This window comes from Pongo pygmaeus, chromosome 10 (assembly GCF_028885625.2).
Source record: "Pongo pygmaeus isolate AG05252 chromosome 10, NHGRI_mPonPyg2-v2.0_pri, whole genome shotgun sequence".
In the NCBI taxonomy this organism is placed as follows: Eukaryota; Metazoa; Chordata; class Mammalia; order Primates; family Hominidae; genus Pongo; species Pongo pygmaeus.
Genome location: NC_072383.2, coordinates 16,480,124 through 16,506,868, shown reverse-complemented (window position 1 = coordinate 16,506,868; position 26,745 = coordinate 16,480,124). Strand labels below are relative to the sequence as shown.

The 26,745-nt window shown below is 38.6% G+C and overlaps 1 protein-coding gene across 3 annotated transcripts in view; it reads right to left on the bottom strand.

The window, feature by feature from the left end:
• Window positions 1-26,745, bottom strand: part of DERA (deoxyribose-phosphate aldolase) — a 294,170-nt gene that overhangs the window by 174,609 nt on the left and 92,816 nt on the right. The gene's annotated exons all lie outside the window — the stretch shown is intronic.

The window sequence follows — 26,745 nt, the reverse complement described above, 5'->3', positions numbered from 1 at the left end:
TGAGATCACACAGTAAATGGAAAGGTAAGATTTTAACCAAAGTAATCTAGCCTAAACAATACATCACAGCGTCTCCAATAAACTTACCTAGGTTCACACAGTCAGAGAGCCAAACAAAGAATACATCTTTCACATGTTACAAGGCCCTGAAATAGTCAGTGTGGAAGATGTACCAGCAGCATGGGCACTACCAAAGGCTGTTAAAAATGCATACTCCCAGGCACTACACCAGACCAACTAAATCAGAATCTAACATAACCAAAGTTCCTAGGTGATTTGTGTGCAAATTCATGGCCCTAGCCTATGGAATCTGTGGCACCATACCTAAAACAAGTCTCTGAGATCCTCCCAAAGTCCATTAACGAAGTCAAAGATAAAAGTTGAAGTGGCCAAAAGGCCCAAAGCAACACACCTTTATTAAGCACACTGTGTATAAGGCATATGGAAAAACATAAAAACAAAAAATTCAAGATCTTTCCCTCAAAACCATACAACGTAGACATGGGTGGAGATGAAACGTAAACCCCGCGTAATCACCAGATGAGCTAGAGTGAGGAGATCTAGTTTCTAGCTCTGGCTCTGATAACTACCTTTGAAATTCCATCCCCTTACATTCCTCATTTGTAAGATAGGTCTTAGAAATTCCCACTTGCTTCATAGTATTACACAAAGCATCAAAAGGGACAATCGCATAGCAAGCACTTTGAAAACTGTCAATTATTATACAAATAGAAATGAAGCAAGGACTTAAGTAGGACTGCAATCTGTACAAATTCCATGGACACTGATGCATCAGAGCAGGTCATTGGAAGCCTTCATTTCTTTGGGTCTGTAAGGCTGCCTGGGAGAAAGTGGAGACATGACTACCATGCATGCATTTGTTCAACAAATATTTACTGAGTACTACCATGTGCCAGACTCCGCTCTAAAGATGCTGGGAATAGAGCAACCAATGAACAAAAAGTTCCTGCCTTTGTGAGCAGGTGTTCTAGAAGAGAAAGACAATAAAGAAACAAATGTCAAGTGGAGATAAGTTCTATGGAGAAATATAATACAATGTAATGAGATAGAGAGTGATGGAGTTGGTGAGGGGCAGCTATATTTAAAGAGTTATCATAAGAACATCTCTAATTAATCAAATCCAAATAGAGACTGAATGAAGGAAATGTGGGGATATAGCATTACAAGCAGGAAAACAACGTGTAAGGGCCTTGAGCTAGGCATATACTAAGTTCATTAATAAATGCATAGATGAACAGACTATAGAAATGATGCCTGATGCCTACAACATCAGAAATGAGACAATCAAAAAGAAGAGATTAAAGCCTCCACATAGATGTAAGAAGGTGAGGGAAACATCCCCAAAGAATCCATAATGATATCAAGATGTGTTTTTCTAATATGTGGCATCTTTTGATTCACTAGAAGGCTTTTGGGTATAATAATGGATATCACCTAAATTATGTTAAGCATCTTGGAAGAGAAGATTAAGACAGAAGACCAAGGCTACTGGCTGGACGTGGTGGCTCACAACTGTAATCCCAGCACTTTGAGAGGCTGAGGCTGGCAGATCACAAGGTCAGAAGTTCAAGACCAGCCTGGCCAACATAGTGAAACCCCGTCTCTAATAAAAATATTAAAAAAAAATTAGCCGGGCATGGTGGTGGGTGCCTGTAGTCCCAGCTACTTGGGAGGCTGAGGCAAGAGAACTGCTTGAACCTGGGAGGTGGAGGTTGCAGTGAGCCGAGACTGTGCCACTGCACTCCAGCCTGGGCAACAGAGTGAGACTCCCTCTCAAAAAAAAAAAAAAAAAAAAAAAGACTAAGGCTACATTTGGAGATCTGAAAACAAGGCATGATCTCTTAAAAACCACACCATCTAAAGTTAATCAAAAGAGCCAAACTCCTTCAGAAGGGTGGGGTGGACACTCTCTTTCTAACATATTTGGGAGAGCAAAGCAGAAGATCTACTATGGCAGCAACAGTAGCCCAGCAGTAGCTACAGTGGCCCACACATTATTCGCATGTCTGTGCCCCTTTCTGGACGTTTAGGGGCAGGTGCTGCATCTTTCTTATACTCTTCTGTATCCTCAGAGCACGATACACAGGAGAAGCTCAATAAATAATTTCTAGATGGATGGACACAGCTACCAAGAAAAAGAAAACTACAGTATTTTCCACCTTTAACTGACTAATGAAGAAGGGAAAATAATCTTGTGTTTCATTCCAGTCCCAGTAACAAAACTGGGCTGGTGGCTCAGAACAAAATAGTTTGTTTATTTTTAAATAATCTTTTAGTTTTAGAACAAAATTCAATATACAGAAAAATTACAGCGATAATACAGAGTTTCCATATACCCCACACCCAGTTTTCCCTATTATTACTATCTTATATAATTATGGTACATTTGTAACAATTAAGGAACCAATGCTGATATACTATTAACCAAAGTCCACACTTTAGATTTTTTTAGTATGACTCAATAACCAATCCCATCTAGCATACTACATTTGTCAGGTCTCCATAGATTCCTCTTGGCTGTGATAGTTTCTTAGATTCTTCTTATTTTGATGATCTTGACAGTTTTGAAAGTACTGGTCAGTATTTTCAAAATACTGTCCCTCCCTCAATTGGGATTTGTTAAATGTTTTTCTCATCACTTGACTGAGGTTATAGGTTTGGGAAGACCATAGAGGGAAACTGCTATGTTAATCACATTATGTCAAGGGCACATACTAGCACCATGATTTACCACTGTTGATGTTGACCATGAGCACTTGGCTGAGGTAGTTAGTGTTGGCTCGGTTTCTCCACTGTAAAGCTAACCTTTTTCCCCCATTTTTCATACTGTACTCTTTGAAAAGAAGTCATTATGGGTATCCCACATTTAAGGAGTGGGATGTTATAATCCACCTCCTCGAGGGGGGGCTTGGCTACATAATTACTTGGAATTTTTTATATGGGAAGGTTTGTGTCCTCTCCATTTTAAAATTTACAATAATTTACTTAATATCAGTATACACTTGAAGATATTTATTTTACACTTGGGTTTATAATTCCCCACTACCTTATTTATTTTATTGTTCACACAGTTCCAGCTTTGGCCACTGGGAGCTCTTTCAGTTGCTTCCTGTATGCCGTTGCATCATGTGGATTTTTCTGTTTTTTAAGCACTTACTTTCTGAGACTACAAGATGCTCAGGGTTTATCTTGTGTGTTTTCTGCACCAGTCCTGGTATAAGCCATTTCTCCAGTGAGGCCTGGCTCCTTTTACTGGAGAACGGTATTGGAAACCACTATATGGGTGCTAGGTGTGCTCACTGCTGCTCTAGTGTTCTTGCTTTTAGCTCTCTCAGCTGACTGAGCAGGGAAATATATCTGTGTATATTAACGCATTTATATACACATATCTGTAAATATGTGGAATCCATGGATACTGGGTGCTTTTGCAAATAGTTTTCTAAATTTCAAATTCCAATTGTACACTGCTGCTAGACAGGAAAGCAACTGAATTTTGTATATTAACCTTGCATCGTGCAACCTTGGTAAACTCATTTAGCAATTTCAGGAGTTTGTTGATTTGGGGGGATTTTCTACGACCATGTTTGTAAACAAAGACAGTTTTATATCTTTCTTCTCATACCTGTTTCTTATGGTTGTTGTAACAAGGGCTCACAAACTTGGTGGCTCAAAACAACAGAAGTGTATTCTCTCACCATTCTGGAGGCCAGAAGTCCAAAATGAAAGTGTCAGCAGAGCCATACTCTCTGTGGAGACTCTAGGGATAATCTGTTCCTTGCCTCTTCTAATGGCTTTCAGCATTTCTCAGATGCATCACTCCAATTTCTGCTTTTGTCTTCATATAGCCTTTTGTTTATAAGTCTAATCTCCCTCTGTGTCTTTCTGACACACTTGTCATGATGCCATCTAGGACCCATCTAGATAATCCAGAATGATCACCTCACCACAAGACCTTTAAATCAATCACACCTGCAATAGCTCTTTTTTTTCCAAAGAAGGTAACATTCACAGGTTCCAGGGATTAGGATGTGAACCTATCTTCAGGAGTCATCATTAGCCTACCAAACTTCCTGACCTGTACACATTTTATTTCCTTTTCTTGTCTAGCTAGGACTCCCAGTACAATGTTGAATAGCAGTGGTAAGAGAGAATATCCTTGCCTTATCCTTAAGAGGATCTTAGGAGGAAAGCACGCAATTTCTCAATATTAAGTATGTTGGCTGAGGTTTGTTTGCAGATGTTCTTTATTAAGTTGAAGATATTTCCCTCTATTTCTAGTTTGCTGAGTCTTTCTTATAAATGGGTGTTGGAATTTGTCAGATGCCTTGTCAGTATCAATTGATATAATCATATGATTTTTCTTCTTTGGCTTACTGATATGGATTACATTATGTTGAACCAGACTTGCATACTTGGCATAAATCCCACTTGGTTGTGGCATATAATTATTTTTATACATTGTTGGACTCATTTTGCTAATATTTTGTTAAGGATTTTTGTATCTATATTCATTAAAGATGTTCATCTATAGGTTTTCTTTCTGGCAGTGTCTTTATCTGGTTTTGGCGTAATGGTTTTGGAGTAATTTTCTCACAGAATGAGTGTTCTCTCTTCTATTTTCTGGAAGAGATTGTAGAAGACTGGTATTATATCTTCCTTAAATGTTTGGCAGAATTCACCAATGAAGCCATCTAGAGCTGGTGCTTTCTTTTGGAAGGTTATAAATAGTTTTTAGTAATTTGTTAAATTTTTAAATAAATAACTTTATATTATATAATTAAAATATTTTATATATTTACATAAATGTCTAAATATATTTATAATTTATGTAAAAGTCACATTAAATATTTTATAAAAGCAATTACATTTAATTTAAATAATTTCTTTAATAGATATAGACCTATTCAGACTATTTCTCCTTGTGAGTTTTGGTTGTTCATGTCTTTTGAGGATTGATCCATTTCATCTAAGTTATCAAATTTGTGAAAACAGAGCTGTTCATACATTCCTTTATTGTCCTTTTAATATCCATGGGAAGAGGAAATGACCCTTCTTTCATTTCCGATATGGGTAATTTATGTCTTTTCTCTTTTATTCTTGATTAGCCTAATTAGCTGTTTACCAATCTTACGGGGGGCGGGGTGGGGGGAGTAGCTTTCATTAAAAAAAAAATTTCTCTGTTGTTTTTGTTTTCAGTTTCATCATTTCTGTTCTCATTTCTATTTCTCCTGTTTGCTTTAGGCTTAAATTGCTCTTCCTTTTCTACTTTCCTAAGATGAAAGCTTGCATACTGACTTTATTCTTTTCTAATATATGCATCTAATGCCATACATTTCTTTCTAAGCATTGCTTTTGGAACATCCTACAAATTTTGGTGGTGTATTTTTATTTTCATTTAGTTCAAAGTATTTTAAAATTTCTCTTGAGACTTATTTGACCCATATGTTATTTAGGAGTGTGTTGTTCAATTTCCAAACATATGGGGATCTTTCAGCTAACTTTCTGCTATTGATTTCTAGCTTAGTTCCATTGTGGTCTGAGAACATACTTTGTGTGATTTTCAGTCTTTTAAATCTGTTAAGGTGTGTTTTATGGACCAGAATGTGGTCTATCTTGGTTAATGTTCCATGTGAACTTGAATATGTATTCTGCTGTTGTTTGATGAAGTTTTCTATAAATGTTAATCTGATCATATTGAATGACAGTGCTGTTCAGGTCAACTATATCCTTGCTGTTATTCTGCCTGCTTCAGCCATCAGTGACTAAAAGAGGAGCTTTGAAGTTTCCAGCTACAATAGTAGATTTATTTCTTTTTTTCAGTTCTATCAAATTTTTGCCTCATATTTTGATGCTCTGTTGCTAGGTGCATACATATATAGGATTGTTATGTCTTCCTTGAGAAATGACCCCCTCATCATTATAAAATATCCTTTTTAATCGCTGATAGTGTTCCTTTTTCTAAAGTCCGCTTTGTGTGAAATTCATATAGCTACTCCCACTTTACTTTGGTGAGTGTTAGCATGGTGCATCTTTCCTATTTGTTTATTTTTAACCTTTTGAGTCTTCACATTTAAAGTGGCTTTCTTATAGACAACATATAGTAGGATCTTGATTTTTTATCATCTCTATCTTCTAATTGGCATATTTAGACTACTAATATTTAAAGTAATTACTGATATAGTCAAATTAATATCTACCATGTTTATAACTTTTCCATTTGTTGCATTTTTTTGGTTAATTTTGACACCTATTTTTCTGCCTTTCCTGGCTTAATTGAGCATTTTATATTATTCCATTTTATCTCTTCTCATATCAATCATACTTTTGTACATATTTTAGTGACTGCCCTAGAGTTTTCAATATACATTTTTAACTAATCTAAGTCCACCTTCAAATAACACTATACCACTACATAAGTACTGCAGGTACCTTTTAACAAAGTATTCCCAATTCTTTTCTCCTGTTTCTTATAACACTGTTGTCATTCATTTCAACTTACCTATCTGGTAATATAACAATTCAATAAATTGTTATATTACTTTAAACTGTTATCTTTTAAATCAGTTAAAAATTTATTTTTATTTTTCATTTACTCCTTCTCTAATGTGCTTCCTTTTTAAATGCAGATCAAAGCTTCTGATCTATATGTTTTCTTCTCCCTGAGAAACTTGTTTTAACATTTCAGTGTAATAAGAGTGGATTACAGCTGACAGAGCTAAAATACACAGGCTCTCTGAAGCCTTGGGAAGCTTTGCTGGCAATGAATTGCTTCAGTTTTTGTTTGTCTGAGCTCCTTCAATTTAGAAAAATAGCTTCACTGAACACAGAATTCCATGTTGTTGGGTTTTTGTTTTTGCTTTTTTCTTTAAACCCTTTTAAGTATTTCACTCCACTCACTTCTTGCTGACATGTTTTCCAATGAGAAGTCCATTGTAGTAATTTTTTTCTTCTAAACGAAAAGTGTTTTCTTTCTCTGGCTTTTTGCAAGATTTTCTATTTGTCTTTGGTTTTCTTCAATTTGACTATAATATGTCTAGGTGCACAGTTTTTAAATACTTGTCCTACTTGGTGTTCTCTGAGCTTCCTGGATCTGTGGTTCAGTGTCTCATATCAATTTTGGAAAGTTCATGGCCATTACTTCAAATATGTTGTCTGCTCTATTTTCTTTCTTCTTCTAGTATTCCAATTATACATCATATGTTATGCCTTTTGAAACTGTCCCAAAGTTTTTGGATGTTCTGTTCTGTAGGGGTTTTTCTTCCCAGTTTTTTCTCTTCACATTTCAGTTTAAGAAGTTTCTATTGACCTATCTTTAAGGTCACTGATTTTTTTCCTCAGCAGTTTCCAGCTTACTGATGTGCCCATCAAAAGCATTCTTCATTTTGTCCCAGTGTTTCTGATTTCTAGCATTTCCTTTCAATTCTTTCTTAGTTTCCATCTCTCTGATTCTGTTATGCATCTTTTTTCATGTTGTCTGTTTTTTCATTAAAGCTATTCACATATTAGTCATAGTTATTTTAAATTCTCTGTCAGATAATTCCCAAATCTATGCCATATCTGAATCTGATTCTGATACTTGTTTTCTCTATAAAGACTGTTTGAGTTTTTTTCTTGCCTCTAGCTTCCAACGTATTTTTTGTTGAAAGCTATGCATGATATATTGGGTAACATGAACAAAAACAAATGGGCCTTTGGTGTAAGGTTTTATGTTAATCTGGCAAGGAGGTGGGCTGTGTTTAAGGTTTGCTGTAGCTGCCATAGTCTTCAAATTTCCATAGTATTCTTGTTTTTATCTTCCCTCTTTATTCTGGGCTTCCCTAAAATTCCTCTTCAGACAGCCTATGTATTTTAGCTCTGTCAGGTGTAATCTTATACTGAAACCATGTTGCTGTGGTAGTAAAAGATGAGGGAGGAGTATTCTATAACCTTATTATTAACTCTCAGTCTTTCAGTGGTCCTGTGTCCCTGGGCTGCAACTGTCACAAATGTTTCTTAGCTTTTCTCCCCCCATTTTGATGAGACAGAAAGACTAGAGAGGAAATGCCCTTCTCTCAAGAGGGAAAAGACTCTTAGTATTTTGTCCTAGAGAGTAGGCTTTACTATGGGGAATATGCTGGGCATATTGCACAATGATTATCTTCTCCTTCTCCTGCCAGAGCCAAGAAGGGATCTTCTTTGGCTCTTCACTGTGAGAACCTGATGGGGTTCTTGGAGATAAAACCCAAAAAAGTGTGGGGGCCACACTCAGCCTCCAGTAATTTGTCAAAATTACCATTTAAGTGTTCCTATAGGTTTTGGTTCTAGTAGCTTCTGCTCCAGATAAGCAAATTTCAGTTGAGATGCTCAAGATTTATCTGTCTCTCTGGATTTCAAGCTGACAGTTTACCTTGTGACCTCAGGTCTTTGATGGGTCTGAGAAAAGTCACTCATTTTCAGTTAATTCTGCTTTTTGTTGCTCTAAGGACAGGAGTGACAGCTTCCAAGCTCTTTATATGTTAAAGCTGAAACTGGAAGTCCTTAAATATCAAGCCAAGCCTTTATTGTCTAGAGATTAGGTGTGGGGGAAAATAAGAATATATCTGGTAGTTAAGGTGTTTCTGAACATATGCTGTGTTAGTCCATTCTTGCATTGCTATAAATGAATACCTGAGGCTGGGTAATTTATAAAGAAAATAAGTTTAACTGGCTCACAGTTCTTCAGGCTGTACAAGAAGTGTTGTATCAGGATTGGCTCCTGGTAAGGGCCTTGGGAAGCCTACAATCATGGCAGAAGGCAAAGAGGGAGCACACATGTCACATGGCAAGAGCAGGAGCAAGAGAGAGAGAGGGAAGGTGCCACATTCTTTTTAAACAACCAGATCTTGTGAGAACTCATTCATCACCAAGGGGATGGTGCTAAGACATTCATGAGAGATCTACTACCATGATCCAAACACTTCCACCAGGCCCTGCCCCCAACATTGGGGATTACATTTTAACATGAGATTGGGAGGGGACAACATCGAAACTATATCATTCTGCATCTGGCCTCTCAAATCTCATGTCCTTTTCACATTGCAAAACACAGTAATACCCTGTCAATAGTTCTGCAAAGTCTTAACTTGTGCCAGCCTTAGCTCAAAAATGCCAAAGTCTAAAGTCCAAAGTCTTATCTGGAGATAAGTTCCTTCCACCTGTCAGCCTGAGATCAAAAACAAGTTATACTTCCAAGATACAATGGTGGCAAAGGTGCTGGGTAAACATCACCATTCCCAAAGGGAGAAATCAGCCAAAAAAGGGTGGGGGGGGAAGGCGCACTATAGGCCTCATGCAAGCCCCAAACTCAGCAGGGTAGTCATTAAGTCTTAAAGCTCCAAAATAATCTCCTTTGACTCCATGTCCTGCATCCAGGGCACACCTGTGAAAGAGGTGGGCTCCTAAGTCCTTGAGAAGCTCTGCCCTGTGGCTTTTCCATGTGGTAGTTGCAAACTGCTGGTGGCTCTACCATTCTGGGGTCTGGAGAGTGGCAGCCCCGTTCCCACAATTCCACTAAGACAGTGCTGCAGCGGAGACTCTGTGTGGGCTCCACCCTACATTTCTCTTCAGCACTGCCTTAGTAGAGAATTCCTGCCTGGGTACCCAGTCTTTCTGACATATCCTCTGAAATCTACATGGAAGCTGCCAGACCTCCTTTACTCTCGCATTCCATGCACCTCAAGGCTTAACATCACATAGAAACCAGCAAGGCTTACAACTTGTACCCTCCACAGCAGCAGCCTGAGCTGTATCAGTTGTCCTTTCAGCTGAGGCTGGAGCCAGAGCTTCTAGGATTCTGGTGGCAGTATACTGAGGCTGTGCAAGGCAGTGGGGCTCTGGGCCTGTCCCCTAAAACCATTCTTTCCTCCTAGGCCTCTGGGCCCGTAATGGCAGGGGCTGCTTCGAAGACCTCTGAAATGCCTTCAAGGCTTTTCCCCACAGTCTTATACATGAGCACTTGGCTCCCTTTTAGTCAAGCTAATCACTCTAGCAAGCGGTTGCTCCGCAGCCTGCTTGAATTCCTTCTCTACCACAAGGAAAGGCTGCAAATTTTCCCAACTTTTATACTCTGCTTCCCATTTAAATATAAGTTCTCACATTAAGTCATTCCTTTGCTCCTGCATGTGACTGTAGGCTGTTAGAAGTAGCCAGGCCACATCATGAATGCTTTGCTGCTTAGAAATTTCTTCCTCCAGATACCCTAGTTCATCACCCTTAAATTCAAATTTCCACAGATCCCTAGGGCATGAACATAATGCAGCCAAGTTCTTTACTAGGACATAACAGGGGTGACCTTCACTCCAGTTCTCAATAACTTCCTCATTTCCATCTGAGACCTCCTCAGCCTTGACTTCACTGTCTGTATTTCTGTCAGCATTTTGTCGCAACCATTTAACCAGTCTCTGATAAGTTTCAACTTTCTCTCATCTTCCTGTCTTTTTCCGAGCCCTCCAAACTCTTCCAACCTCTCCATTACCCAGTTCCAAAGCTGCTTCCACATTTTCAGCTATCGTTATAGCAACACACCACTCCTGGTATCAGTTTTCTGTGTTAGTCCATTCTTGCATTGCTACAAAGGAATATCTGAGGCTGAGTGATATGGTTTAGGTCTGTGTCCCTTCCCCAATCTCATGTCAAATTGTAACCCCCCCAATGTTCAGGTGTCTCTGGTAGGAAGAGATTGGATCATGGGGATAGATTTCCCCTTTGGTGCTGTTCTCGCAATAGTGAGTTACTAAGAGATCTGGTTGTTTAAAAGTGTGTAGCACCTCCCCTCCTCTCTCTTCTTCCTGCTCCAGCCCTTTAAGACATGCCTGCTTCCCCTTCCACCATGACTAAAGGTTTCCTAAGGCCTCCCCAGCCATGCTTCCTGCACAGCCTGTGGACTAATACATTGGGTAATTTATAAAGAAAAGAGGTTTAATTGGCTCACAATTCTGCAGACTGTACAGGAAGTGTGGTGCTGGGATCTGCTCCTAGTGAGGCTCCTGGGAAGCTTACAATCACAGCAGAAAGCAAAGAGAGCAGGCATGTCAGATGGCGAGAGTGGGAGTGAGATGCGGGGAGGTGCCGCGCTCTTTTAAAAAACCAGATCTCACGTGAACTCAGAGCAAGAACTCACTCATCACCAAAAGGAATGGTGCTAAAGCCATTTATGAAGGATCTACCTCCATGATCCAATCCCCTCCCACCAGGCCCCATCTCTAACATTGGGAATCACATTTCAACATGTGAGTTGGAGGGGACAAAAAATCCAAACTATATCATATGCCCAGTAAGTATTATGATCAATAAGAATTACACAGGATTAGAGAAATAACTTTAGCTAGAATAATACGGGAAGGCTTCATGGAACAGACGGAATGTGTTACAGACCTTGAAGGAGAGACAAAATTTAAAGATGAGAGAGCACACATGGAAGAACACCACCATAAGAAGAAACACCAAAAGCAAAGAAAGTATAAGGCATACCAAATAATGAAAGAATACATCTAAGAAGTCTGTGTTGGAGGTGAGGTGGGAGGAGGGACATACATATACATAGATATATGAATGTATGTTTTAGAAGATGTGACTGTAAATATCCCTTAGGAAAATATTATAGAGAGCTTTGAACCTACAGACATTGGGCTCTGTCCTTTAGGTAACGTGAGGTCTGATCACATGAAATCAGTGTTTTAAGATGCTAAATTTAGTGTCTCTATTGGATGTGTTGAGAAAGGACAATTGAGAGTCAGAGACCACGAGATATTAAAAATAGTTCAGACATGCAGACACTGGCTATTTTTTAAGTGAGGAATAAGACCTAGCTTTCATTACACAAAATATTTTAGAAAGTACATCAGTACTTTACCACTGTCAAAATAAAAATGGATTTTCCAATGGGACTAAGTAGGACACACTTTTGTTTTACTTCTCATTTTAATATTGCTTCCTTTGCCCTTCTGCTAAAACAAAATTACCTTAGAGAAATAAATGCTACATTTTGAATTACCAACACCACACAGCACTACAGACTCTCTTCAGAGCTCACGCAAATCTAACATTAGCCAAGCTTACCTCTGCTCAGCTTGGGGGAAAAAATCTTATGAGAAAATATCTCAAATTACAATAGCTATCCCTATAAATGTTCTTTCATCAGTGCCCACAATTTCAACTAAATGACTAAACTAAGAGATGAAAGGGCTGAAAAAGTCAAAAGGAACACACTAAGTAGACTAATATTCAACTGTGATTACTTGAAATTAAAATTAATAATAAATTTATAGTATTATATTAAATTGTATTTTTTATTTTCCTAATTTGAAATCTTTAGCACAATACTATTTTTGTGGTCTAAGGCAACTCAAAGCTTTTCTAAGGCCTATAATTACAAGTCTCCATGGTACAGTTTCATTAAAAACTTTCATTAAACAACAGCTGCCCTTGTATATGGTCTTCTAATCAATTTGGTCAAACAGAATGACTTCTAATCAGCTGTTGATAAAAATAGAAGATGAAATTTTAATTCTAATAGATTAACCACAAACTCAAGACAGTCTTCAAAATCCATCTAGCTCTATTCTCCAGTGGATTTAATGACTATTCAGCAACTCATTACTAAATAGAACAAGATGAACATTTTCCAGTTCATTAAAGAAATGTACTATGTATTTTTGCATTGTCCTCATGATTCGTTACAGGGAGTCTTAATTACAAGATAATGGATAATGGTTATTAAATGCAGACTGCAGTAATGAAGCTCTATTCATTTGCGAACCTCAGAGACTGCAAAGAGAGGAAAATAAAATTACTAGCTTCAAAAGATTAACGGATCAAATTATTATTCAATTTTGAAAATCTCATTCAGACTTCATAGAAACAAGAAGAGATTAAAAACTAGTATTAAGACCAAAGTAGTATATTTAAAAAAATAATATCTTAAGGCTATTACTGTATAATAAGCTTCAGATGTGATTATTAGAAAAACATATAGCTAACAATGGGAAAACACACATTTTTATTTCTTGAACAAATCTTATTTATGATATAGGAAGTTACTAGTAAGATCTTAAAAAGAGTCCATGGTGAACAGGGAAGATATATGCTACTATGCTACAAAAGAACAGCACAGTGGAAGGTATTATTAACATTTTATACTTTACTAATGAAAAGTAGGATTTCAAATCAACTGCTGCTTGAGAAAGCCTGTCATTAAGTGGAATTCATGCCAACCCTATAATAAGAGCTTTTGGGTACATTATTCATTAGCATCATGTTTTCTATTGCTAAGAAATTACCGATTAAAGTTAGAAAGAGAGTTTCATATGGTAATTCCGACACTAACTTATACTTGCAATCTGCAATGGGACACTTGGAAAAAAATTAAGCAGGGTATGCAAAGATATAAGCCCTCAAATTAAAAGTCTTCAATATTGTATTCTTTTGTTCAACATAGGTTTGGAAATCATTTAGGGCAATATAATAAAGATGCAGTGTTATGGTTGAAGCACTGGCCAGAGTACATATGGAAGCAGAAAGCCCCTCTGGAGGTATCAATGTGATAGTAATACTAAATCTGGAGACTGTGATTCCACAAACACATGCTTACATGATCCAAGGATAATTAGCTACCGATGTGAGAAAGGGGGTAAAGAGAAAGAGAGAAAGAAAAGCATAAGAAGAAAAATGAAAAATTCAAACACCTGCTCTTTCCAGTGCTTTCTTCCAATCTGAATAGTGAGCTACAGAGTAATTCTTTGTCAGTCCAGTCCACCACGTTAGCAATGCAATAGAACACGATAATTAAGCAATGATGCTTGTTTAAGCATAATGGCAGTCAAAGAAATCACAATTTTAGGGTTGGAAAATATCTCCAATGCCCCAAAGGAAAGATGATCTTATGATAACCACATTTCTTCCAGTTGCCTTCCCCTCAATAAAAACAAAGTTGCAACCGTTTAAAATAATGCAAAACAGTATGATTTAAGTGGAATACAAAGTGGGGACTCTGACTGTATAATCCTTGGTTACTGACTAGGAGAAGATTCTGCATAATTATGCAAACCCTTCAAAATACTGGTAGACGCACCTGATAGAAACAAAAGTCCTTGAGTATGTCCAATAAGTCAGATGTTCCCTTTCCTTTTAAAACTTAAGGTGTTCAAAATGAACTGTAGTAATGCCAGAAATAAGTTACTAATCAAAGTACATAACTTCTATTTTTAGAGTGGGTTTAATTTCTTTTTTTTTTTGAGACAGGGTCTCACTCTGTCACCCAGGCTGGAGTGCAGTGGTGCAATCATGGCTCACTGCAGCCTTGACCTCCTGGGTTCAAGAGATCCTCTTGCTTCAGCCCTCCACGTAGCTGGGAGTACAGGTGCACACCACCACACCAGCTAATTTTTTTGTAGAGATGGGGTTTTACCATGTTGTCCGGGCTGGTCTCAAACTCCTGAGCTCAAGTAACCTGCCCACCTCGGCCTCTCAAAGTGCTAGAATTACAGGCATGAGCCACCACACCCAACTTGTTTAATCTTTCAAACAACTGTAAGGTTTTGGGTTTTAACACATTTGGAAAAAAGAAAGGGATTATTTAATTCAAGTGTTTACAGGACCACTTCTCTAATTTTTAATATTGTATTAGTTCTCTTGAGGGTGTTTTTAAATATCTACATAGAGAACAATTCAAATATGGGTTCTCCAAAATAACACTGCACTTCTCCCTTTCCCCTCCCCTTTTCTGAGTATGGCTGTCAAGGAAGGAGAGTTATGTGAAGGGAGCCCTAGAAGATTTGTAATTAAAACAAAGGGCTCTGATTTGGAGCAATATAATAAAGATCCAGTGTTATGGTTGAAGCACTGGCCAGAGTAAATATGGAAGCAGAAAGCCCCTTTGGAGATATCAATGTGATACTAATACTAAATCTGCAGACTATGATTCCACAAAGACATGCTTACATGATCCAAGGACAATTAGCTACCCATGTGAGAAAGGGAGCAAAGGGATGGCTGCACAACTTTGTGAGAATGCTAAAAACGCCTGAAGAGGGTTCACCATAACTTCAGTTTAAAAGGGTAAACTTTATTGTACATAAATTATATCTCAATTTAAAAAAAGGAACACAGCAAGTGAGTTCATGAGGGAGAAAGGAGGAAAAAAAATTGCCTAGTAAAAGTAACTACAAGGAAAAGTATCATTAGCTGACAAATGGCAAACACATATAATCAATTTGTACCTTTACTCTTTTCCCTGAACTTATATTTTAAAGTTGTTCCTCGTCTTCTCTGGACATGGTTTCACATTAGCTGCCAAATATGACATCCATAATCCAGGCCTTCTCTCTAATCAACAAGATGTAACCAGTCATTGGTTTAAATAGATAGTTATCTATTGATGATACTTCACTCCATAGATAAGGTTGACCAAATTGTATTAGTCCATTTTCATACTGCTATAAAGAACTGCCCAAGACTGGGTAATTTATAAAGGAAAGGGTGTTAATTGACTCACAGTTCAGCATGGCTGGGGAGGCCTCTGGAAACTTACAATCATGACAGAAGATGAAAGGGAAGCTAGGCACCTTCTTCACAAAGGGACAAGAAGGAGATGTGCCAAGCGAAGGGGTAACGAGCCACTTATAAACCCATCAGATCTTGTGAGAACTTCCTGTCACAAGAACAGCATAGGGGAAACCACCCCCATTATTCAATTACCTCCACCTGGTCTCTTCCTTGACATATGGGAATTATGGGGATTACAATTCAAGATGAGATTTGGGTGGGGATACAAAGCCTAACCATATCATTCTGCCCCTGGCCCTTCCCGAGTCTCATGTCCCTCTCATATTTCAAAACCAGTCATGCCTTCTCAACAGTCCCCCAAAGTCTTAATTCATTCCAGTTTTAACCCAAAAGTCCAAGTCCAAAGTCTCATCTGAGACAAGGCAAGTCCCATCCACCTATAAGCCAGTAAAACCAAAAGCAAGTTAGTTACTTCCTAGAAACAATTGGGGTACAGGCATTGTAAATACAATTGTTCTAAATGGGAGAAACTGGCCAAAATGAAGTGGCTACAGGCCCCATGCAAGTCTGAAATCCAGGAGGGCAGTCAAATCTTAAAGCTACAAAAAGATCTCCTTTGACTCCATGTCTCACATCAAGATCACGCTGATGCAGAGGTGGGTTCCAATGGTCTTGGGCAGCTCTGTCCCTCTGGCTTTGCAGGGTACAGTACCCCTCCTGGCTGCTTTCACAGGCTGGCATTGAGTGTCTGTGGCTTTTCCAAGCCCACGGTGCAAGCTGTTGGTGGATCTACCGTTCTGGGGTCTGGAGGACGGTTGCCCTCTTCTCACAGCTCCACTAGGCAGTGCCCCGTGGGGACTCTGTGTGGAGACTCCAACCCCACATTTCCCTTCCACATTGCTCTAGCAGAGTTCTCCACGAGGGCTCCCCTCTACAGTAAACTTCTGCCAGGACGTGCAGGCGATTCCATACATCCTCTGAAACCTAGGTGGTGGTTTCCAAACCTCAATTCTTGACTTCTGTGCACCTGCAGGACCAACACCATGTGGAAGCCACCAAGGCTTGGAGCTTACACTCTCTGAAGCAATGGCCTGAGCTGTACATTGGCCCCTTTTAGCCATGGCTGGGATGCAGGGCACCAAGTCCTGAGACTACACAAAGCACCAAGGCCCTAGGCCTGGCCCACAAAACCATGTTTTCCTTCTAGACCTCTGGCCTGTGATGGGAGGGACTGCCATGAAGATCTCTGACATGCCCTGGAGACATTTTCCCCACTGTCTTGGTGATTAACATTTGGCTCCTCGTTACTTATGCAAATTTCTGCATCTGGCTTGAATTTCTCCTCAGAAAGTGGGTTTTTTTCTATCGCATCGTCAGGCTGCAAATTTTCTAAACTTTTATGCTCTGCTTCCCTTTTAAACTAAGTTCCAATTCCAAATGATCTCCTTGTGAAGGCATACATCTGAATGCTTTTAAGAACACCCAGTCACCTCTTGAATACTTTTCTACTTAGAAATTTATCTGCCAAATACCCTTAAATCACCTCTCTCAAGTTCAAAGTTCCACAGATCTTTAGGGCAGGGGCGAAGTGCCACCAGTCTCTTTGCTAAAGCACAGCAAGAGTGACCTTTGCTCCAGTCCCCTACAAGTTCCTGATCTCCACCTGAGACCACCATATGTATCCAAATCACTATCAGCATTCTGGTCAAAACCATTCAACAAGTCTCTAGGAAGTTCCAAACTTTCCCACATCTTCCTGTCTTCTTCTGAGCCCTCCAAACTGTTCCAACCTCTTCCTGTTACCCAGTTCCAAAGTTGCGTCCACATTTTTCGGTATCCTTATAGCAGTATCCCACTACCTCGGTACCAATTTACTGTATTAATCCATGTTCATAATGCTATGAAGAACTGCCTGAGGCTAGGTCATTTATAAAGGAAAGAAGTTTACCTGACTCACAGTTCAGCATGGCTGGGGAGGCCTCAGGAAACTTACAAACACGGCAGAAGTTGAAGGGGTAGTGAGGCACTTTCTTCACAAGGCAGCAGCAAGAAGTGCCGAGCAAAGGTAGGGAGAACTCCTTATAAAACCATCAGATCTTGTAAGAACTTACTCATTATCGTAAGAACAACATGGGGGAAACTGCCCTCATGATTCAATTACCTCCACCTGGTCTCACCTTTAACATGTGGGGATTATGGGGATTACAATTCAAGATGACATTTGGGCAGGGACACAAAGCCTAACCATATCACAAATGAACAGCATTTGCAGTCACACATTAAACTAAGCATTACTACTGAAGAAAAATACTTCAACACATTCATAATTATGGTTCTTTAAAATGATTTTTAAACACTGGTATCAACACTGGGAATTTCACACTGGCCAAAGAGAGAATTCTGGTTAAAGGACCTTTTAGGACCAGATCAATGATGCCAACTGGGAGTCACTGACTCTACTGATTTGTCTAGGGCTGCACGTCATGGTCCAATATGATAGTTACACACCATATGTATCTACTGAGAACTTGAAATGTGGCTAGTTTAAACTGAAGTGTGCTATGAGTATAAAATACGTACGGGGATTTGAGGACCTAATACAAAAAAATACAATGTAATAAATCTCAATAATTTTTATACTGACTACACATTAAAATGATATATTGCAGATTTATTAGATTAAATAAAATATAATTACTGCTTCACCTGTTTCTCTTCATTTAATTAATGTGGTTATTAACAATTTTTAAATTAAATATCTCTGCTCAACAGCATTTTTCCAGAGCTTCAATGAGACACCAAAACATGTAATCACTCTGTAGGTTAACAATTTGACACCATTTTACACCAATCTCTTTTAAATGTTGGTTTAAAATTTATTGAGAAAAAAGGCTTAATTCTGCCTAGAGGTAGAATAGAATAAGAAGATCCCTTGTGACAGCACTTGACTATTCTCTCTTGTCTAAACAACTCAGCTCTGCTCCCAAATTTGAATATTTCACTCAGCAATGCAAAAGATCTGTAAGTAACTCAACCTGCCCTCCTTAGAAAAAAAGAGAATATCTCTTTAAGGGACAGGGGAGCACAGCCCCGGAATGCCTTATGTCTAATCCCAATGACAGACAGTAGAGAAATTCTAGGAAATACAGCTTCCTCTGTCATGAGTATTTTCAGTGGTTTCAATGTCTCTTAGAGATTAGTACACTGGGAAACTGCCCAGCTGGCTGGCCCCTTAATCCTGTTCTGGAACTGGCTTTGCTTTCAGTTTTCAAATACACAGGAGTAACTCTAAAACTACACTTATAAACTCATGACTGTGTAGGACTCGTATCACATCTCTGTGCTCAGCTCAACTCCTCTCTTTCCCAACCCTTCAACATCCATTTAACTAACACTTACTGAGCACCCACTCTATGCTAGTACTTTTCTATAAAGTGCATACACAGCAGTGTACAAGACAAGGCTTTTCTTTACCAAACTCTGCCCCTTTTGAGGAAACACTGACTTAGTTATGCATGTTTTATGTGTTTTTTCTTGGTGTGATCTCCTAATTTAGAAAAATTCCTTATCTGTCTCCATCGCATTATCCTCTGTTTTTTTGGAGAGCCAGTGGCATTGCTGAGAAGAAAAAAAATGAGATTCATGGCAATTAGGCCAGTACCCTGTAAACAAAAGAAAATGCCAGAAATATCCACAGGTATTATTATTATATAGATATAATAGTTTGAACAAAATATTAAGGTATTTTAGACTCAGTATAAAATGAAAACATCTATCCGTAAATAAAATTACCAATGCCAAACGCCTCAAAATCAAAATGTTTTTCCTTCTTGGCCAGCTCCTATAGCTGACCTTATTGATGAAGGGATTTATTATGTTAGGCAAATGCCTTTCATTGATTAGTTTTAAAGTCATCTCATGTTAAAATGACAAAATCGTATCTAACACATTCTCTTTTCTTTTACTTTTGCTGAGAGCGAAGGGGGAAATGGAACCTCAATAACAGCAAGGTACAAGTTGAGCATCCCAAATCTGAACGTCTGAAATGCTCCAAAATCGAAACTCCGTTGATACAATACTCAAAATAAATGCTCACTGGAGCATTTCACATTTCAGATTTTTGGATTTGGGATGCTCAACCAGGTTAGGGTAAGCATATGCAAATATTACAAAATCTGAAAGAATCCAAAATCCAAAACACTTCTGGTTCCAAGCATTTAAGATAAAGGATATTCAACCTGTAAAATATGATTTGGTATCACTATGCTTTGGCAAAGATGAGTAAAATGAAGAAACATTTTAACAAAATAACAAGCTAGATACGCTTTAAACAACTGAATTTCCTTTTGATTGTGCTTTCTATTGTCACTTGCAAGTTTGGAATATATAGTATATATTAACATTAAAAGTCAGGTATGCTTGTGTGGAATCTATTAACTTGAGAGAAAATTACTCAAATTGAAGAAATAGCTGCTTAAAATGGATTTAGAAATACATTTTACTGAACAAAGCAAGCTAGAAAATTAGGCTACTTTATCAGGATTAGAAAGTGCTATGAATTTTAAACACAAAGCTTTTAAAAACAATGCGGAACGTATTTGAGATTATCATACCTCAATGTCATCATAAATCTTTTTTTTCAACAATTGATGATAAGTGGGTAGAGTTTCTTTTTACAGTGACCTGTCTTTCATAAAAGAAGTTGTGTTAATTTTTCTGTGGGGAGTTTTATCTCCAGGTGATTATTTCACTGTACCTGGAGACGTATGTGCTTCCCATTAGCAGATCCATAGACAGGTGAACTTTGAAACAGCCCTGAATGGAAAGGATTTACTATACGGAACCCTGGGGTTGGCCATCTAGGTGACTGCAGTCTCCACTTACTAACCACTTATAAAGACAATGCAGCCTCTCTCCTTCTGTTCATAAACACTTTCCACGTTAAAATTCTGTCTCTATTTTTCAACTAGTCACTCCTTCATTTTTATCTTTATTCCTTTTCACTGGGCAACCACCAGAGACCTTGATTCCTCAACAAAAGCAATATATGCTGGCAAAGGGGAAAGCAACAGAACCCAGAAAACCTCATCTGTGGGTAAAGGTACAAGCAGAAAAGGTCACCATCAAATTTTGCCAGATCATGTTTTATATCACTGGGATATCAGAACCATTCACAAATTCCTGAAGACACATGAGGCAAGGAGAAAGCAAGGAAAAGGTTGGGAAGGGGGCAGGAAGAATGGTCCTGACCTAGACTTTGCAGAAGTCACGCATTAATACTGAGCATGCGCGCAACCTGGATCCACTCTGCGTATCAACTAGAACTCATCTAGGATCTCCCAGGATGCCACACACTTGTTTTCAAGGCACTGCCTTGCCCACGAATATATATGCTTACATGCTATATTTCCCTCACAGCAGAAGGGCTTGGCTTCCTTTACTAAAACTCTTAAATAGAAATAACACACAACCATACAGTAATCGTGTATATTTCAGACGAATAGGTTATACTGCACACTTAATACAGAGGTTTTATCTGTCTCTCACAGAACTTCCTATTACAAAACTAATAGGTGAGGTCTGATTTAAAGGCCATTTGTTTTTAGATTTCTGCTCAGCAGAAAACAATATAAATAGTTTCTTAACATGTATACTGCCAAAGTTAGGGGTTTTACCTACTTTCCTTTTAAACCTGCATTTTAAATTTTTGATACATATTTAATGTTTTTAATACTTCCTGTATAATTGCTTTGAGTGTGGCATTTATTTCCTCCCCTTAGAGTACATGTTAGAGTCTTCTTTGTTGTAGATATAATTTCTCCCATGTATTTCAGGAAAGTTATTAAATGTCAAAATCCAAAATGAATACATAGATAACTTAAAAATATAAAACCTTAGTGAAAAAAAAATTCAGCTGTTAAATTTATTACCAAAATGGAAAATGAGATTCACAATGATAACCTACAAAGTAAAAAGGCATTTGGGAAACTGGGTTAGAGACAGTGAACAGTGTCAACTTCTGCTGGAGATCTATTTATTTGGTGGTTTGTCACAAATATCATAAATTTACTCTTGAGAAGAGGTTTTCTGGGTTGACTTGGCCCAATTTTTTGTATTTAATACATGGAAACTAAAGACAATGAAAAATTTAAAGTATAAAGATCTAAAAAGTATTGTATATAGGATGAACAGTAAGACTGGTTTGATCGTGACATTTTCATCACAAAACCTGCTAAAAGAATAAAACCCTAGGATTTCCACTCTCCAGGGGCTGAATTTAATCCAGTATTCCATTGTTCTCTTCTGCTACTCGCCTGAAAGCATCTTAGATTCTAGTTCATTCTGACTGACAACCATACAACAGTAAGAGAAGGAGGAGGAACAGAATAGGTCTCCCTTTCTGAAAATTACTAAGTGCTTGGCTTCACCTTAAAACTTCCCTCATTTGATCTTCACAATACATTAAAAGGCAGATACTTCTCTTACCAATTAAGAAAAAAAGGCTTTATAGAGACTGAGGAACACATTAAGACAACAGCTTGTAAGTGTCATGAATCCATGTTTTGCTAACTCAAAGTCCAGGCTTTTAACTGCTATGCACTTCTGCCTCTACATCGGACCAGCTATTGTTTTGCAGTTTCTACCTTAACAAGTTTGTAGTTCTCTATGTCCTTTCTTTCCCAGTCAAAATCCTACCTAGCCCTGTTAAACTATTTCCTTCAATACGAAATGGCACTGTCATTGCTTTCTTCCTATTCTGAATATAAACATGATGACTGGAGCTGTGGCAGCCATCTTATAACCACGAGAGAAATGCCAAGAGAGGCCCCAATCCTGACACTAATGATGAGCCAACAGCGGTGACTGGCTACACCTCAGAGTTCCTTCTTACACAAGAAAAAACAATTTAAGCCACCGTTATCATGTTCCGTGCTATCTGTGGCTACACTCAATCCTAGCACAGACCCTGGACTGTTTACTGTCACTCTGCTGACCTGGACATCCAAAGATATCCTACATTAGTTTACTGGGGGGATCACTCAGACTCTGCAACCAGGGACACAAGTAATCCTTCCCTCACACACTCTGCTCTGTGCAGCTGAGACCCCTAAGACACCACCAGCTATGCCTATGCAGGTAATTCCCCACCCCATCTACACTGGCAAATCAGACAGGAGTCAGAGTCCAGCTGAATAAAATGTGGAAGGAAAGGACCAAGGGAAGAGAGATTTGAGAAAGCTATTAGGAAATATTAGGAAAAGCTAAAAGTGAGAAGCCACAGAGTAGCAGGATTCCTGTTTGAGAAACAACTATCTGAGGCATTAGCGAATGAAGCATCTGTACACCAATGTGTCTGCACGTTGCTGAAGAAACAGAGAAAAAGAAACTGTGTTATCTGGCCTGTTGCAGTGGCTCACTACTGCAATCCCAGCACTTTGGGAGGCCAAGGCAGGCAGATCAACTGAGGCCACAAGTTCAAGACCAGCGAGGCCAACATGGCGAAACTGTCTCCACTAAAAATACAAAAATTAGCCGGGCACATAGTGGCACACACCTGTAATCTCAGCTACTGGGGAGGCTGAGGCATGAGAATTGCTTGAACACAGGAGGCTGAGTTTGCAGTGAGCCAAGATTGTGCCACTGCACTCCAGTCTGGGTGACAGAATGAGACTCTGTCACAAAACAAAACAAAACAAAAAACAAAAAACTGCATTATCAATATACAGAAAATATAAGGAGCTTCAGCAATAGCAGAAAATGAAGGAAGAAACTAAGGTACAAGTCTTAAAAAGCTAACTGAAGAAGACACTGGGCCTGAATGAGAAATTTTTCTATGCGTCTGCCCTTCATGGGGAGACAACCCCCACCCTAATGAACTACACACTCTTTGAGAGCCATGCCTGCCTCACTAACCATCATTATATTGACCATACAGCTAGCACAATCTACTACCCACTATCTACTAAGTGGATAATAGAAACTTAATAAATACTTACAAAATCTAAATGAATTCTGTATTAGACCAGCTTTAATGAAGAATAATGTCTATCGGCGGGGCACAGTGGCTCACGCCTACAATCCCAACACTTTTGGGAGGCTGAGGCGGGTGGACTGCCAGGAGCCAGGAGTTCGAGACCAGCCTGGCCAACATGGTGAAACCCCATTTCAACTAAAAATACAAAAGCTAGCCTGGCATGGTGATGCATACTTTTAATCCTAGCTACTCAGGAGGCTGAGGCACAAGAATCACTTGAACCCCGGAGGTGGGGGTTGCAGTGAGCCAAGATCGCGCCACTGCACTCCAGCCTGGGCAACAGGGTGAGACCTTGTCTCAAAAAAGAAAAAAAAAAAAAACCCCAAAAAGAAAAAAAAATGTCTATAATGAACATAACTAAACTTTACAATGACTCTATGGCTGCAATTGCCTACTTGTATAAACAAATGGGTTTTTGTTTAAAGATTTTCTCTAATACACTTATCTAGCACTTACTATGGGCCAGGTAGTGTTCTAAGAGCTTGATACATAATCTGACAAATATTTAAAAAATAAAGCAGTTACATGACACTTCAGGCTCCTACTGAAGCCATCTGGCTGAGAAAGCTGTGGAAGTACACACGGAGAAGACATATTTTCAAGCTTAAAGTAACCAAGAAGGAATTTCCAGAATTTCTTGATGGCAATACAGGCTTACATTTCCTAGGAAATGTAAGGAACTTTCCTTAACTATGTGTCCCATCAGAAATATCTGTGATTGACTACCATGTTCTAGGCTATGTGCTCAGCACTGATAAATAAGTCTCTGTCTCTGAGTGGACACTCATACTCCATTCTGAGAGACAGGCAGACACACATGCTGAGAGACATGTCCAAAATGCTGGAGAAGACAGGGATAGCTAGGAGGTGGGATCAGGATGCAGTGACAGGTTAGGAATTCATGTCGGGTACAATGTGTGGAAATGAACGAGGTTTCTGTCTCCAGATGGCAGGGCTGGAGGGGCCAAGCGTGGAGACAGGGTAGTTGAGTTTCAGCACACTCTAAATGAGGGCCGCTCACTAACTAATTGGTAACGTTTGGGCTTTGTTTTCTTGATTTTCGTCCCAGACAGTCATTTAACTGCATAAATTTGTATTACATTTTTCTGCTATTTTTTTCCAGCTATTTCTTTAGTCAGAGCATTAATACAAAAAAATCTCACTGGCAACCCAATTTTCAGCTTAAAGAGAAACTTCCTCTTTTCTTGGTTTCTGGTTTTGGGTTTCTGATTTGGGTTGGACAATGTCCTGACTTCTCTTGATTGGGAGCAAGAGGGGAGAGGGTAAGGAAGGGATTGTCACCTACAGTCTCAGCTCAATGGATTTTGTTTTTATTGAATATTTTCACAAAGTCCACATCTAGTTCTCATCATCTATTAGCTGGTTTTCCACAAGTAAGGCCATACATTTGCTGAACATGTTACATCCTTTAAATAGACTTAAGTTTTAACAGGCTTAAATGAAAGTGTAAGGACCGAACAGCGGAATTTCAGACAATGGTCGCAGGAATGGGGAGGGGGTGGTGTTTAAAGAGATTGCAAGGAAGGTTTTCTAAAATTGGACCACTTATACCTGCATCTTATGCTCTTACAGTTATGTGTTCATAGTAATCTTGTCTGCTTAAAAATTTATATTCCCACGGAGCATAATCTTCTATGTCTACAGGACTTAACAGAACCTAATAACTATTCACTTGCTCTATTCTTTGGTTCAATATTAACAATGATACACGAGAAAAACTTTGCCATACTTAAAATAAGTTTGGTATGATGAACTTATCCAAAAATATAGAAGTTTTTTCTTTTTGTAAACTTGCAGGGTCTTTTCTAAATGCATGTGCACTGTGAATGGCTTGCAGGGGTATATTCATGCCGTATTCCCCAAACTTGCATGACCACCAGACGTTTTTGTCAAAGAAGTTTTGATTGAGATATTGTTTAACAGAACACAACTCAGAAATCAGTTTTAGCAGAAAATAGTTCCAAACATAAAAGCTTTCTTCATTCTCTCGGTTGAAGCGAGCTGGTCTTCAGAATAAGCTTTTTAATTTTTTTTCCCCTCTGTTACCCAGGCTAGAGACCAGTGGTGCAATCATAGCTCACTGCGGCCTCGAACTCCTGTCCTGGACTCAAGTAATCCTCCCATCTCAGTCTCCTAGGTAGCTAGGACTGTAGGTGCGCCTTACCGTGCCCTGCTAATTTTTAAATATTTTTTGTAGAGACAGGGTCTTCCTACATTGCCCAGGCTGGTCTCAAACTCCTGGCCTCAAGCGATCCTCCCACCTCAGCCTCCCCAAAGCACTGGGATTACAGGCATGAGCCACTGTGCTTGGCCCCTTTTCAACTCTGACAGTAACTCTTCTAGTATTCAAAGCATTCCAGGGAACGTCTTGAGTTCATTATGATGACTAGTTCTGAAGTAGACTGCATGAAATGAAAGAGAAGTTAATCTTTTAAACTTTTAAACTGCCTTTTAGTAAAATTTAATGTGAACTCTACAGGGCATAAAACCAAATCCTCAGTTGCTCTGTTTCTTCTTTATCTAGTTATTCACAGACTCTAACTCTTAAAATAGGTTCATAAATCCCATTAAATTATCAAAAGTTTTCTAACTCCTTGAAATAAGAAACACACATATGCAGACGATCTTTATAAATCAATGGTTCCTAACCTTGATTTTAGAAACTCCCAAGGTATCTCCTAGTTTGTAGTAGGATTTTCTTAAATTCTTTAAAAAATTTAATAAACATAATCCACCTTGGTTTTTGAAAAAAGAATGTAACAAAGAACCAAAGCCCCACTAAGTCATTTGTTGTCATTGTACAAAGGATACAGGCGTAAACACCCTCTTATTTCTTAAGAGAGCATACAATTTAATAAGTTAATGTGATTACTATTAAACATTTAGAAAGGTGGTTAGTCCTTTTCTTTCTTCCTCTGTCAGAAAATACTGGGACGCCTCTTTTCCTTACTAGCTTTAATTTTTTTCGATATACTAAGAAAAATTAAGAATTGCAGCATTTAAAAAGTCATTTTTTATTAAGGATTCCGGAAAGCATGAGGCTTCTAGATTTATATATCAAAGATTGGTGGGAGAACAAGATTGTTAGGGAGGAGTTGGGTTTTTCTTTTCTTTTCTGCAGTGGTTCCTTTTGCTTCATGTAGGGTCTG